This window comes from Giraffa tippelskirchi, chromosome 4, assembly GCF_054371585.1.
Source record: "Giraffa tippelskirchi isolate mGirTip1 chromosome 4, T2T-mGirTip1v1.2.pri, whole genome shotgun sequence".
Taxonomy (NCBI): domain Eukaryota; kingdom Metazoa; phylum Chordata; class Mammalia; order Artiodactyla; family Giraffidae; genus Giraffa; species Giraffa tippelskirchi.
The window spans coordinates 127,596,748-127,610,541 of record NC_137278.1 but is presented as its reverse complement, the minus strand read 5'-3'; positions in this window follow the sequence as shown (position 1 = coordinate 127,610,541).

Here is a 13,794-nt window from a genome sequence, read left to right as displayed (position 1 = left end):
AAGGCAGCAAACCTGGGGGTACCAGGACTATGTTTAAAGAAAGGTCTCTCTTAACCCCACAGGGGAGAAAGTGACAACAGCTTTTTCCGGGGTCACTGTCGATGGATTCCTGCAGGTAGGGGCACAGGCTCCTTGGTCACACAGGCTGGCCTTCAAGTTCCAACACCTATTAACTACGAGTCCTTCAGCAAGACATTTCACTTCTCTGCACCTGATTGTCGGTATCTGTAAAATGGGGCCAGTAATACCATTCACCTCACAGGGTTATGGGGAGATTACATGAGATCAGACATAATCGAAGTGTTTAGTGCTGCCTTGCCCGTGGTAAGTGCTCATTAAATTTTCACCTTGTTATTACTGTTATTTCATCAAGGGAGTGAGGGCTACACAGTGGATTCTAAATCCAAGCAGTGAAGCCAACAGGGAGACAGAGGAGGGGAGAGGGGCTAAAAGCTGCGGGCAGGGGCAAAGGAGTCAGTAACAAGAAAGGGGACCAGAAAATGGAAAGGGAAGATAGAAGCAGGTGGGTAAAGATGAGAGACTTGGAGGCAGAAAGAGAAAAGGGAATGGCAGAGAGATGGGGGACAGGGAGAGACGGGGGGATGGAGAGAGGGAGAGGAGAATCCTATTGGTGGGTGGGGGGCCCCAGGTCAGGAGGACAAATGAATGGGGCCTCAGAGCAGGAGTTGGGGAAGTGGGTGGGGGAGAAGGGGCCTGTGGGGCATATTGAGGGGCAAGGGAAGTGACGAGAGAAGAAAGAAGAAAAGTGATGGGCGTTCAGGCTGAGAGACAAAGGAGGGACAGCAGTATCTGGAAAAAGAGCTAGCTGAGCTGTTGCGGCCCGTTATGCAAAGGTGATTCCAGCCGCTGCTGTGCTGCCCCCTCTCCTGCTCTCATTTTCAGCTTGGCTTCCCTCTGGCCTCCCTCCTGCACCCTCCTGCCTTCTTCTACCTTCTCAGCCCCATGCCTGTGGGGGGTGGGGGTGGGTAATAAGGGAGGGCAAGAGGCTTGGGCTCTGCTCCCCAGGGGGTGAGGAGGAGAGGAAGGAAACAGTCCCCAAAGTAGAACAGAACCCAGGTCCTCACCTCCTTCTGGCATCTTCCCCTTCATCAGTACGAATACAAGACAGTGGCCAATAGAAATGAATGAATGAAATAATAACAATGGCAGCTAAAACATTAGCAGTCTGCAGTTTACAAAATGTTTACAAGCCTCAAGTCTCCCAATACCCCTTGTGATGTAGGCAATATTACCCCCATTTATTACTATCATTATCATCAAGGAGTCTAGCATGCTTCCTACCTGCTAAACACTTCACTCGATCTAATCACTTACTCTTGACAACAAGCCTATTTTCCCCATATTACAGATGACAAGCTGGGGGCTGGATCCTATGCTCCTATTCTGATCTCTCCCCATCTCTGATCTCATCTCTGATCTCTCCCATCTTTGCTAGACCCTCTTTTCTATTCTCTCATCTCCTCTTGTCTTCCCTTGATTCCCCTCATCCAATGGGGTCACCTCACTAAACTTCAACTTAGCTATTTGTTCACTCCCCACCCCCACAGGGACAGGCGGGAGCTGGTGTGACTACACGGAGCCTTTCATTGCGGGGGCCACCTGGCAGGGAGCAACCTAAAAGAAATCACACGGCAGAGGAAGTGAACTAGGACAATGTCTTCAAAGATGCTGGTTTTCCCTACATTCCTCCCCAAAAGATCTGAACCATGTAAGTCACAGATAAAACAGAACCATTAAAACAAACATGAAAGAATAAGACAAGGTCAACAAGTTGAGGTGAGAGAATGTCCCCTGGAAAGGAAACCTAAGGAGGGAGAATTACTGAACACTGAAAATACACAAAACCAGGGAGTAGCTGAAATCCTCCTTGCCACCACCAAAACCCCTTTACCTGTTCATTGGTCATGGACCCAGCAGCCACTGTATGCCATGCATCAAAGATGTGATCAATGCCAAGGTCACAGACTTTTCTCTTCACTCTACAACTTTTCTCTTCACTCTACAAGAAGACTCCCTGGAGAATGAAATGGCAGCCCACTCCAGTATTCTTGCCTGGAGAATTCCATGGAGAAAGGAGCCCGGTGGTTACAGTCCATGGGGTCGCAAAGAGTCAGACACGACTATCACTCACTCATCACTACAAGTTTCAGGAGGTTTTACCTGAGATAGGCTGGGTGCAGCTATAGAAGAACTGACAGGACTCGGGGCTGAATGAGCAGGAGAGCGGTGAGGACTATAAAGGTCAGAGGCCATGGGACACAGGAAGAAGGATGGGCCCACACAACATTGTCCCAGGCTAGTGTGTCTCAGGCTGGAGAGTGTCCCAGGCTGGGGTGTGTCTGTGGCTGCTTTAATTTCCTGCCCCAGGCCTCTCTGGGACAAGGCCCCTGCCTGCCTGTCAATCCATTCACCTTGCACACGATGCTGGTAACGGCTGCTCCTGGCTACTTCTGCTTGTTAGCATGTCAGCACGGGGATCATCAGGAACCAAAATAAATCAGATGAAAATAATATCCCACACTCTCCCACAGAAACAAAATCTGCCCTCCCTGTTGGCACAATTTCTTGCCTGCAGGAAGGGTGAGCGCAAGTGAGAGCGACAGAGGACAGGGGCAGACAGGGAGGAAAGACACGGATCCCTGTCAGGGAGAACCCCAGATCTGCTGGGGGACACCCTCCCACAATCACAAAAATGCTGTGCCTTCCCCAGCAGCCAGCAAAACACAGGCCTGAAAAAAAAATAGGGCCTTCACCTGTATGTGACTGTGAATGAGATATGTATGTACCTGTTAAACCTAAAAGTTGGTTCTCAGGAAGGCTGACACCTAGACTGGCCAGTGCTAGAGGTACTGGGAATATGACCAGTTTAATATTTTAAAACGCTTTGAGGGAGTGTGAGCAGCTTCAGATGGAAGCCCAATCCTAGGCAGGTAAGTGGGTCCAAGCATTCACCAGCTCAGATCAAGCCATGCTCCACCCGCTCAGCTGCCATGAAAAACTGGCCTCCTTTTCCCCTCCCTCTCCCTTTCCTGAAGTGTAGTTTGTCCTCATCAGGGACTCCTGGGTAAAAGAACCTGGAGTTAGGATAGAAGATCATAAAACTTCTCACATAACAAAATCTGCTCTTTCCTACAGTGGGGGAAAAAAATCAACAACACCCCCAACTCCTCCCAAACCCAGGCACCACTCTCTCACCTCCAGAGCCTGACCAAGCCTCCAATGAGTACAGAGATGGACAAGACAACTCACAGAGATGGGTCCCTCCCCAGTAGGCCAGGTAAACCAATAGGTGGCAAAGCCTTTCCTCCAAGCACCTCTTCCAATACTTGGATCTCCCTTCCATGGCTCCCTAAGGCATACAGAATAAATCTGCCTTCATATCAAAGCACTGATTCCTCAGACTGACATCTAGAGCCTCCTTAATACAGACCCATACTGAGCTCCTCTAATTTCTCCTTCCTCCATCACCCTCCCCTCCCCAGCTGCTGATCCCCATATGCATCAAGAAGCATGCTCTGAACCATCCTGCTTCCAGCCCACATTGCCTGGAATGCCCTCTCTACCACTTCCGGGGGTTCCCATATGCTCATCAAAGCTCTCCCCATCCTCCTCCAAAGCCAAATGCAAACCCACTTTTCATTCATGCTCGTTGTCTCCCTTTTCACAGGACCAACTTCCTGGCTATTCTTCACTCATTCACTCCACTCATTCACTCGTGTGCTGACAGGCAGTTTGGGGAATGTTCATGGAATTGGGTGAAGACTCCAAACCTGTTCTGGGACTCTCAGTGGTCTCAGAACTAAGTGGGCAATCCGTGATGCAGAGATGGCAGGTGTCTCCAGAGCACCTTTACCCCATCGGGACTGGATCCTGGGGAAACGAGGCTGCTGCTGAGGGAGACGCTACAGGTGCTTCTAGGCTTCCCGCAACTATTGGGAATGGTACTTCTGAGGGGCTCTAGGGGCTGTTAGACCAATGGTGGCGGTGGGCTTCCTTTCTTCCTCTGACTCCTCTCTCTGTCACTGTCTCAGTTTCTCTCAGTCATCAAAATTCTCTTTTTCCATTAGGCAGGGGCTTCCTTCTGCCTGAGAGACACCTCCCCTTACAGCTTTGCTTCTCAAAATGTGACCCAAGATGGGACTTCCCTGGTGGTCCAGTGGTTAAAATTTCTCCTTCCAATGCAGAAGGTGCAGGTTCGATCCCTGGTTGGGGACCTAAGATCCCATATGCCCTATGGCCAAGAAACCAGGACATAAACAGCATAAGCAATATTGAAACAAATTCACTAAAGACTTAAAAATTAAAAAAAAAAAAAAAGAATTCACATTCCATTGCAAGGGGCACGAGTTCAATCGCTGGACAGGGAGCTAAGATCCCACATACCTTGTAGCTAAAAAAGCAAAACATAAAACAAAAGCAATATTGTAATAAATTCAATAAAGACTTTTAAAAATGGTCTATATAAAAAAAAAATCTTGAAAAAAAAATGTGATCCGAGAACCTCCCTGATGCAGCATCAGCATCCCTGAAAACGTGCTAGAAATGCAAACTCTCAGGCCCCAGACTGGCCCGGCCAATCCAGTCCTCCAGTTTAACAAGATCCCCAGGTGGTTCGTGTCCACATTAAAGTTTGAAAGAACTCGTTTAAAGAACCAGAAAAGCTAGGCTGAGGGCCCAACAGGGAAGCTGAATGCCTCAGATATCCATTCATTCATTCATTTATCCCTTCAATAAATATTTAATAAGCACCTACTGGGTGCAAAGTGCTGTGCTAGGCACTGGGGGAGGACATGGTGACTGATTCAGCTCTGGGTGCACAGGCTGGAGAGGGTGAGGTCAGTTCCTGGTGTGGGGGAAGAGGGGGAGGGGGAGATGGAGGTGGGAGGGGTGGGCGGCAGGTTGGGTCAGGGGGCATTTGACTGGAGACTCTCAAGACCCTGACACTGGTAAGGGATCCCTCCTACCTCTCAATACAGACAATCAGTCAGTGACATGGAAAGGAAGCAGCAATGAGAAAAAGGGAGAAATCTGAGCTGGTAGAAATGGAAGATGGAAACGAGGAAAAGTGAGTCCACAACAGACTCTCTGAACTACCCTCGCTGGTCATTCCAGAGACACACTCAGTCTTACTCCCCTAGCTCCCCACTGAGTGCCTCCTCCAGGATGTGCCCCACCCCACCTCCAGGCAGATGGCTTCCCGCATCAGGAGTGCTCAGTGCCCCCAGGAATGGAGGACAGCTTCAGCCCTCTGGCAGTGCCCCCCCCACTCCGGGGGCTGAGAGGGGAGGAGATAGGTCACACCCGGAGGAAAGTGGCCCTAGCCGGGGGATTTGAGGGCATAGGGATAGCAAGAAGCACACAGACACAAGAGACAGGGTGGGGCTTCAGATGAAAGGGACCAGGGCGAGGAGAATGAACAGTAGGGAGGCTGGTTGGGGAGCTGCTGTGCTCAGCAGTGCAGGCAAGACCATGTCTTGGCTAGGGCTGTACAAGTGGAGACTGCGAGATGTGGTCAGATTTGGGATATATCTGGATGATAAGGCTGGTAGAACTCGCATACGGACTGAGGATGAGAGGTGAGGGAAAGAGAGTTAATGAAGATGACTGACTCCTGGGTCTGGGACCTAAGCTACCTGCTAGATTAGTGTAATCCAAGGTGATCTGGGGAAGGTTCTGGAAGGGTTGGAGCAAGCTTTGGAGAGAAGGAAAGACCTAGGACCTCAAGTAGGGAGAAGAAAGTCCATGTTGGGAAGTCATAAGGAATGAGAGTGAAGAGATGGGGAAAAAAGGAGGAAATCATTCAGGGGTTCTTAGTTCAAGCTTCTTGAGGGCAAGAATAGTATCATCTGTGTCCCCTAGGGTCCTTCATTGCTATTCTGCACATGGTGGGTTTAATCAGGTACTCCGTAAACATTTGTTGCTTATTGAGAAGTGACCCAAAAGGCAGGGTAGGATGGTATAAAGAGCTCTCAACTGTATCTTGGGAACCCTGGCCACCTACTGCCAGAGGGACCTTGGGAAAGTCACTGTCTCTCAGGGCCTCGGATCTTCAGGTCCTTTCTTGCCCCAATCCTCTTTCCTTGACTCTATGATTAGGATGCTAAGCTTCAGGAGGCACTGTAGGTTCTTGAGCAGAGGTAGTATGAAATGGGCAGCCTGGAGAGAATGAAGCTGAAGCCCAAAGAGCGGGTCAGCATCATCTAGATGTGGGTCAATGAGGGTCTGCCCACTCCAAGGGTGGCTGGGAGTAAAGAATGATCCAGCCAGGAGCCCCCCACATCTCACGCCCATATTTTCTTTGTTGTGATATCTCAGCATTTGGCGGAAGTTTCTACAGCTCCACGACTTCTCAATATTGAAATGCTTAGACTCAGTCATTGGATGTCCTTTATTATCTTTCTGTTCTCACTCCTTAGGGGATCTTAATGTCATTGAGGACCCAAATTTTATACCTCCAGCCTGGACTTCACAACAAACCCAGATCTGTATGTCACTCGGCCTATCAGACACCCCTACTTGGTTGCTTAATAGGCATTCCAAACCTACCATGTCAAAGGACTTCCCTGGTGGTCCAGTGGTTAAGAATCTGCCTTCTAATGCAGAGGATGTGGGTTCAATACCTGGTGAGGAAACCAAGATCCTGCACCTAGTGGGGTAACTAAGCCCTGGAGCTGGTGCAATGAAAGATCCCACGTGCTGCAACAAAGATCCTGTGTGCCATAACTAAAACCCAATGCAGCCAAATAAGTATTTTTTAAAAACTCTAACATGTCAAAGACTGATGCCTCCCCCAAACCAGCTTCCTCCTGCAGTATTCCCCAAGTCAGCTCATGGCAACTCCAGTGGTTCTGGTCACTCAGGCCAAACCCCTTGGTCTCATCCTGACTCCACTCCTTCCTTCACACCCTCCACCAGGTCCATCCACAGATTCCTGGGCTCTCTGCAAAGTATATTCAGAATTTGACCATTTGTCATCACCACTGCCACCTCCCTAGTCCAGGCCACCATTATCTCTTACCTGGTACTGCAATGGGCTCCTGCCTGGTCCCCCCGCACTTCTGCCCTTGCTTTCTCAATTGAGTCTCAACACAACAGTAAGCATTTTCTATAACAATACAAGGCGGATCATGTCACTCTCCTGCTCAAAACCCTCCAGTGACTCTCCATCTTACTCAGTGCTAAAGCCAAAGCCTCACAGTGACTTATTCATCCCCATGTGATCAGGTCCCCATTACCTCTCGGACCCACCATTCATCCTCTCCCTTACTCTCTCTCTCCAGCTGTATCAGCCTCATTACTGTTCCTCCAACAGCAGACACGCTCACATCAGGGCCTTTGCCCTTGCTGTTCTCTTTGTCGGAATGCTCTTCCCCCAGAAATCTGCATGGGCCCATAGCATCTGGTAAACGGCAGGCTCCATATGCTGAGGGGCCTGAGCAGGGATGAGACAGGGAATGAGGAGGAAGAGGAGATGCTAATGGAGTCTGGTCCCATGTAAGAAACAAAATGGGTCGTCTTGCTTTCTCTGTCTTCCTCCTCATGAGGGACTTGCTCCATCCTAGTTCCTTTAGGAAGGGCCCCACTCTCCCTCCCACCATCCGAGAGCCTCAAGCACACATCCCTCCAGGACTCCATGGGCCTCCTGAACAGGAAACACCTCACTTGTGTGACACTGAATAAGACAGTCCTCTCTGCTCGGCTTCAGGGGACCGGTGGGGAAGAACTGGTCTCCTCCAGTCATTCATGCAGGAACCTCATCTTCACCACTGTCCAGCCCGGCCTGAGCAGGTGAAGTCCATCACCCTTCCCTGCTTCTCAATCTGGGCTTTCTTGTCCTCCTCAGCCCTGCTTTGCTGCTCCCAAGCATCAGGCCCCCCATGGCACACACTGGAGGCAGGCTGAGGAGTGAAGGCTGGTGTGGCAGGCTGGTGTGGCCTTGCCACCAGCCCAGCCTCGGGCCTCGGAGTGGTAGGGGGAAGGCTTTGGGTGTGGGAGGCCACCAGAGAGGCAAAGAAACAAGAGATACAGAGCGGTGATGAGATGGTGATCCAGAGGGAACCAAGAGAGCATCGGCCTGAAAACGGGGGTCACACTCCGGGGCAGGAAAGGGGAGAGAAGCGAGAGCTGACAGATGGCAGGAGCCGGAGACAGGGAGTGCGAGAGACAGTGTCACCTCCCCCAGAGACAGACGGACAGACAGAGAGACACACCAGGGGAAAGACGGAGAGACCAAGCCCGCCCGGGAGCGAGGGACGGCGGCCGAGACTGCCCAAAGAGATGGAGAGAGGCAAGCACAGACCAGAAGGCTGCAAAGAAGGTGAGGGAGAAAAAAAGAGCGGAGGCGGGAGTGGCGGGAAGCGGCGGGCGCGGGGCGGGCGCAGCGGAGCGGGCGCGGGCGCCGGGAGCCGGCTCGTAAAAGCCGCGCCGAGCGGGGAAATTGCCGCCAGAATCGCTGAGCTCCACAAAACGCCGCCCGCGCGGCCCGCCGCCGCGCCCGCTCCAATCTCCAGCCTCATCGCCGCGCGGGCTGGTTATGCATTTAAATGTTATTTAATTGGATTGCGGAGGAGCTGGGGGCCAGAGCGGCCCCCGCCCCCTCCCCGCACGCGCCGCGCGCCCGGGCGGCTGCCTCCTCCACAAATCTGTTTTCCGAGTCACAGATTGCAGCGCACCCCCTCCCTACCCGCTCCACCACCCCGACGACTCCCCTCTGCGTCTGGGCTCCTTCTTCTGTTCCCTCCTCCCTAACGGAGCCAGAGGACATTCAGAAAGACACAAGTCCTCTGAAGATGCGTGAAAACACAGGGGCTACACAAAAATACTCCAGACGTACAAGGACCTACCGGCAGCAAAAATGGGTCACAGTGAATTACACGGTGTCCATCTGGGAGATTTTTCAAAATGCAGAGACTAAAAAGATCCCCATGGATCACAAAAGTACACAAATGCATGTAATAACCCACACTCTATAGGGAACACATCACCCTACCCCTTGGAATGGTTGTGACAAAGTGACACCACCATACAAGGGGCAAGATCATGCTAACTCAGTGCACTCTCATAGACCTTCCTAAAGCCTGAATATTCATTGGAAGGACTGATGCTGAAGCTGAAGCTTCAATACTTTGGCCACCTGATGCAAAGAGCTGACTCATTGGAAAAGACTCTGATGCTGGGAAGGATTGAGGGCAAGAGGAGAAGACAGCGACAGAGGATGCGATGGTTGCATGGGATCACTGACTCAATGGACATGAGTTTGAGCAAACTCTGGGAGATAGTGAAGGACAAGGAAGCCTGGTATGCTGCAGTCCATGGGATCACAAAGAGCCCAACATGACTTAGCTACTGAACACAACAAAGCCAGGTAAGGAGTAAAACACACATTCACTCTCAGAGCAGCCATCACACCCCAATAGCTCACTCATTGGTGATGCCTTTCTGGTGCTGGAAGGCAAACCTTTCCTTCAAAGACATTTTGTTCCTCTCCCAGTTCACAGCAGAAAGCATCATCAGATGAGGTTCTGAGAGGCAACTGCATCAGTCATCAAGTTTCTTAAAACTGAACAACAAAACTGAACCAAAATCACAACAAGTGAACACTGGAAAGGACTTCCTCAGAAGACAGAAAGTTCAAGATCCCAAGCGGTGAGACTGGGCTTCTCTCCGATCAACTGCAATAAGAGATGCATTCTGCATTCAGGACTAGGAGTCAGCACCATCAAGGCAGATGGAAGGACAGAATGACCCGCTGAGGCATGTCCTCCACACACTCCCCGGAAATTGCTGGCCTGAAATGATCCGGGTCAAGTTGCTTCAATTAATGAAAATGGAAATGACAAGCTGGCTTGGCGCAGGCCACCACGGAGGACTATTCTGGGCTCTCAGCCACTCCCTCTGCCAACCAGGCCTAGAGACTGACATCAGACTGAGATCCTCAAGAAGGAATTAGGGGCAGAAGAACAGGCAAGAAGATGTGAAGGAAAATCCCATTGCAGTTGTTTTGTTTTTGACAGAATGAGGACCAAGATAAGGAGAGAGAAAAAGGGGGAGAGAAAGTTTCCCCAAATACATTAAATACATTATAATTCAACCTTGACTGGTAAGCTTGGGCTGGGGCCAGGCTTGGCATTAAGACTTCTGAAGAAGAAAGCAATTTAGCCTCTCCCAGAGCAATTTATTTCTGTATCAAATGATGGTCATACCTGGGAAGTTTATCCATGTGTCTAACGTCAATGTCATTTACTCCAATTGAAATTATTTCCTTCTTTGGGGCATTAGGAAAAAATAGAAAACTGCTGGGGTACATCCTCCTAAAGAGGAATATTCGGAGTTTTAAGACCTAGTCTGGTCTGTGCCTTAGTCTCTATTCCTCCCCTCCATTCCACTCATCTTTGCCCAGTGTACACCCAGGCTGTTTCTGACCTTTTTTGTTTCAGCACCTGGACACCCCCTAACACACCTACTGCTGTTTTCCATCCTAGAGATTCATGGAACAAGAAATCAAAAAGGAAGCCCCCTTTCCCATCTCCCATAGAGCCAAGCCCAACCCCTGGTTCCAGCCAATCCTGGCCTGGAGATCATCCTTGCAGGTGGGGCTGGGAATTCTTGGGGCAATCTGATACCATGGTCCCCTTTTTCTAACACCCACTCCATGGAGGTGGCAAGACCCGGCAGGTGATGAGAGAAGAACTTCCCAGTCACCACCCTATCCCACTGGCACACAACTTCTTGCCCACATGGAGAGCTGATCCCTTCCTCAGTCCATGTGCCCAAGGTGCTGTGTTTAGAACTTGCTCACAACTCCTTTTCCGCTTGATTTATACTATAATTATATGCTTGTATCTCTTAGCGTCCAACAGTGAGCAACGTGAGGGCAAAGAACCATCTAATTCACTTCTGTCACCCCCTGCAGTACCTAGTATAGGGAAAGGCACACAGCAGACATCAATAAATGTTTGTCAAATTGGGAAAGTGAAGGACCACACAGCAGTCAGATGCGACTCAATCTTCCTTTAAGCCATCCTGTTTCAGTAAGAGGAAAAAAAAAAAGAGGAAAAGTCTCTTTCCTCCCAACACACTCCATCCTGCAGAGTCTCAGAAGCACCCCTACCCCCAAGCCCAGTTTGGTTTCTATCCAGTTGAATATGTATTCTTGTGTGCGTGTGTGTACACATGCATACACATTGGGGTGGGACTTAGAAGACCCCATCAATCCTCTGAACCAGAACTGGCATCACCATCACTGGGCAAAAAACAACAAACTCTGAAGATACTCATGTTAACGGATGGACACTCGAGGGTAGATCTCCAAACCCAGATTTGAGCATGGCTTGTACATTTATCCTGGACACCTACTGTGTGCCAGGTGTAGGGTTATATATGACGAAAGGAATCTGAGACCCTCTCCTTGCCTCCAGGACACCCAGTGCAACCCTGTCTTACCTTGGCTGCATGTCCACAGCACAAAGATAAAAACAGATATGAGGCTGTACTTCAGACCTCCCTAACCAACATCTCTTAAAGTGGAGCTGGGACACTTTCCTTTTTTAACATCTCTACATGTGAACTGAGTCACAGTTCTATCCAATAGAACTTTCCACGATGATGGAAAGTTCTGTGTCTGCATCATCCAATCAGTAGCCTCTAGGCATGTGTGGCTCTTGAGCACCTGCAATATGGCAAGTGACTGAAGAGTTGAATTTTTCACTTTGCTTTGTTTTAATTAAACAGCCATGCATGGCTAGTGGCCAGCACATCAGACTGCAAAACTCTTCATGATCTCACATCACTTCAATTTGGCTTTAAAATACTTTTCACAACATTGTTTTTTTGTTTTATGTTTGGCTGTACCACACAGTTTGTAGGATATTAGTTCCCTGACCAGGGATCCAACCCAGGCCCCAGCAGTGAAAACGCCAAGTGCTAACCACTGGACTGCCAGGGAACTTCCTCACAATATTGTTTTGTAGCAGCTGACATCACCATTCCCTTTGGCCCAGGAGAAAATAATGAGATTCCCCTCCCTAAGGACACTCTCATTTGTCCTGAAGAACCTGCTCTAGAATGGATGGGGAGTAGGGGCCCGTCCGGTGGGTTAAGGCCCGTAAGCCAGCTAAACCACCACACCAGCCTCCATCCCCAGACTGGAAGAAAGGCAATGAGTACCCATTTGTTAGTGGTTGACATGAGTGGGGGAAGAAAAAGCAGTGACGTTTCAGGTGTCTGTTATGGACTGAATTGTGACTCCCCAAATTCCTATGTTGAAGCCCTAATCCCCAAGTGACTTGGAGAGATATCTGGAGATAGAGCCTTAAAGAGGCAATTAAGTGAGGTCATAAGGGTGGGTGGGACCCTCATTCAATGTGACAGGTGTCCCTTCTAAGAAGAGAGATACCAGGGAAGTGCAACAAAGATCACAGGAGGACACAGCGAGGAGGCACGTCCAGGAGAGGCCTCAGGAGAAACCAAATCTGCTGACATCTGCATCTTGGACTTCCAGTCTCCAGCACTGTAAGAAAATAAATTAAGTCCCCCAGTCTGTGGTATTTTGTTATGGCAGCCCTAGCAGACTAACATGCTGCCCTTGGGGAAAGGGAGGCCCAGGACTTTTTCAGGCCCAGGGACCTATTCAGCCCCTCCCTAAAAAGATGCACCCCTAGAATTGAGGGCAACACCACCACTAGAAGCCAGATCCAGCAGTGACTCTGCCACACCTAAGTCTTCATCATCCTGGTCACTACTATTCAAGGGCCTTTACACACTGCCCAACCCTACCCCTGCCACCTAATGATTCTCACCCCAGTGCCAGGCTTTCACACTTACCAACCCTATCGCCCCCAGACATCTTCCCATTCCTGACCCCACTGCACCTACACTGCCTCCTGTGCTGGCCGGCCCCTCCCTCTGCCATCTGTTGGCTTTTATGTGCATGTCACTTCCTTCATTGGACTGCAAATTCTCAAAAGATTAGTCTAGCATTCAAGACCTTTCACAAGCTGGCCCCAACTTACTCTTCTATTTGTTCTCCCAGCTCGGCCAAGTCAGTATTAATCTACTTGCCAGCCCATGAACCTAAGAGTGCTCTTCTCTAAGCTCTCCAAAACTGTCTCAGTCTCTAAAGCCACCTGAAATGCCACCTCCTCCAGAGAGCTCTCCCTGACTACCTTAGCTAAATATATACGGGAACAATGGCTTCGATCTCCATGCAATTACTTCAGTGCCTGTCCCAGTGCTCTGCAACATGGAGCAATAACTACGTAGCACCATTGCACTGACAACAGAAAGAGGAAAGGAATCTAAGGCTCATGGGGGTGCAAAATTGTAATAATTTTTTAAAAATATTAATATGGCTGTGCTGGGTCTTAGTTAGAGCATGTGGGATCTAGTCCCGACCAGGGATTGAAACTGAGACCTCTTGTAATTCTGATGCCAACCACCTGGAGTTAGCCGAGACCCCTCAGGTTTAAGGGCAAAGCACCCAACAAGACTGAGCAAAGTGCCCAACAAGACTGCCCTCACTGCAGATGCCAACTTCAGGTTCAGGGGTCCTCAGGTCACCTGCACTGCTGACTAACTGGCTCTGAATTCAGGGGTTCCTACACTCCCCTCAGGTGTGCTAATGACACAGAAATGGATAAGCCTCTTCAGGGCAGAGGGGCTTCCTATGTAGTGTAGTGTCGTGCTTCCCCAACCAGGAGGCAGGAAAGCCAGAAAAAGTGTAGTGAGCACCCACGTGCCAGGCACTACGCAAGGCACTTTCCAGTGTTATCTCAT